Below are 2286 nucleotides of genomic sequence, written 5' to 3' on the forward strand. Positions count from 1 at the left end.
TTCGTCCGAAAACCTGGGAAAACGCCGTTCTTGGTCGCCGCGTGCTGGCGCACAAAAAAAAATATTTTTTTTTGTCAACTGTTTGCGTAATTTTTCAATAGATGGCGCTGTTGGAGTTGGATTTGGATTTGGATATACGGCTAACCCCTTTGTAATGGGGGATCCCAGCGTACTGGATCTAGCCGAATTTATCTGTTAGTTTCTTCTTGGTTTTTCATCCTCCAGTGGTCCAATCCTCTTTTAGTCCATTCCGCCACCGGTATGGGCCGCGGACCCCTGCCCACAGTGCTGTCGGCGCCGTCGTTGCCCTCCTCGTCGATCTCCCGAAAGCCCAACGCCAGCGCCATGTCTCCGCCGCACGGCACCTCCGGCTGTAGGCCCGCGCACTCCAGGATGACGTGCTGCAGCGTTTCCTCAGCCCCCTGTGCGCACATGGTGCATCGCACGTCGGTGTCGGTGTACTTGGCTCGAAGCGCCCGCGTTCACAGCATGCCTCCCCGGGCGTCGAACAGAAGTCCGCTTTCCCTGCCGTTTTCCATGAATTCCACCTTCCTGACTTCCTGTTTTTCCCTGGTGTACAGGGCAAGTGCCGGCTTCTGTCCCGCCTTCTCCGCCCATCGCTCAGTCTCGGTCTCCGCGACTCTCGTGCGGATGTTTTGCAATTGTTGTTCTGGAGTCAGGTAGAGTAGAGGGCTGTTTATGCGATACCGGAGGGCCAGCTGGCGTGTCCGTCGCTCCCACCTAGTCGAGAGGCTCTTGAGGTGGATGTACTTGAAAGCCTGTCTTGCCCACCGCCCTTCCTGCATTTGGCAGAGGCGTCGCTCGAAGCCCAGCTTGGCCCGAGCCTCTCTGGCATAGAAGCTGGACCACCTTATGTCCCCCTGCACTGCCTCGTTAGGTGTTCCTCGGTTGGCTCCCAGCGCCGCCCGTCCAACTACTCTCTGGCGCACCTCTAGGCACTCGCGCGTGCGGTACGACAGACACAGGACTGCGTTTCCAAAGCTGAGGCCCGGCACTGCCACCATCTTCCACAGCGCCCGGGAGATCTCGAAGCCGTTTAAAACCTAGAGGGCTCTGGCAGTTGATATCTCCTTGGACCTCCTGCTCTTAGCCTAGAGCCTGGTCTCATGGTCTTCGAGGTAGTTGTGACCCTCCTGGATGTGGATTCCCAGGTACTTTTATTGTGATACCCACGGTACTTGTTCCCCCTGGATTTTCAGGTCATCCGCCTCGGTGTCTCCTCTGTCCCCGAAGCCCATCAATGCCGACTTGTTAGCACTGAAACTTAGCCCCAGTGCCGTCCCCATTGTGTTGCACTCATTCATAAGGACTTGCTGGCCCTCCAGGGAGTCTGCCATCAGGACGATATGGTCGGCGTAGATTAGCCCAGGGATTTTTCCTCCCCCACTGATTCCCGTCTCCGTTTGTTCCAGGGTGAAGCCCTCGGCACAGTCCTGCAGTCTCTTTTCGAAGCCTGCTATGTAGAGCATAAAAAAAAAATTGGGTTGTGTGTGTGTTTATACAGCCTAGAACTTGGTCTGCCTCACAGGGGCGACGAGTCTCCCAGCTGTAGATGAGAAATTTAGCCAGTGCGGTACAAACCGCTAGCCTGGGGTCTTTAACGTGCGTCACGCAGTAGTGATACACGACCGCACGCCGGTACGATGCTCATCCAGATCGAAACGGGCAGGGGTGAGGCTCGAACCCAGGATCCCTGGGTTCTGCAGCGCGAGCTTTCGCTCCACCTGCTCCGAGCTGGTGTGCGCTAGACCACTCGGCCACCGATCCCCCTGTAGAGCATAAACAGCAGTGGCGATAGTGGGCATCCCTGTCTCAGACCCTTGGTGATGGCTACTGGATGAGTCATCTCTTCTTGCCACTGTGCCACCACAGTCGTCTCCTTGTAAATTTCCTCCAGCAGGTTTATTCACTCCCCTCCGAGCCCCCGCTTTGCTAGCTGCCTCCACAGCTTCTCATGGTCAACCGAGTCGTAGGCCCGGCTAATGTTGAGGAAACAGAAGTAAAGTGGACGCCTCTCTCTCTGCGTGATCTCTATGGCCTGCGTCAGCACGAATAAATTGCCCTCAAGAGCGTCTTCCCCACCGGAAACTGTTCTGTAGCTCCCCCAGGACTCCTTCTGCTTCTGCCCATGTCTGCAGTCAGTCTCGTATTATCTGTGTGAACACGTGGTAGAGTACCGATGTGATGGCTATGGGGCGGTAGTTGCCGAGCGTTGACCTTTGCCCTTTTTCCTTGTAGATGAGTCGGAGTCTTGAGGTTCGCCAT

At 56.0% G+C, this 2286-nt stretch overlaps 1 pseudogene; it reads right to left on the bottom strand.

Moving 5' to 3' along the window:
• Nucleotides 1-314: 314 nt before the first annotated feature.
• LOC121837469 lies at nucleotides 315-2056 on the bottom strand (annotated as a pseudogene).
• Nucleotides 2057-2286: the final 230 nt, after the last annotated feature.

Source organism: Ixodes scapularis, unplaced genomic scaffold (genome assembly GCF_016920785.2).
Source record: "Ixodes scapularis isolate PalLabHiFi unplaced genomic scaffold, ASM1692078v2 PGA_scaffold41__6_contigs__length_2269736, whole genome shotgun sequence".
In the NCBI taxonomy this organism is placed as follows: Eukaryota; Metazoa; Arthropoda; class Arachnida; order Ixodida; family Ixodidae; genus Ixodes; species Ixodes scapularis.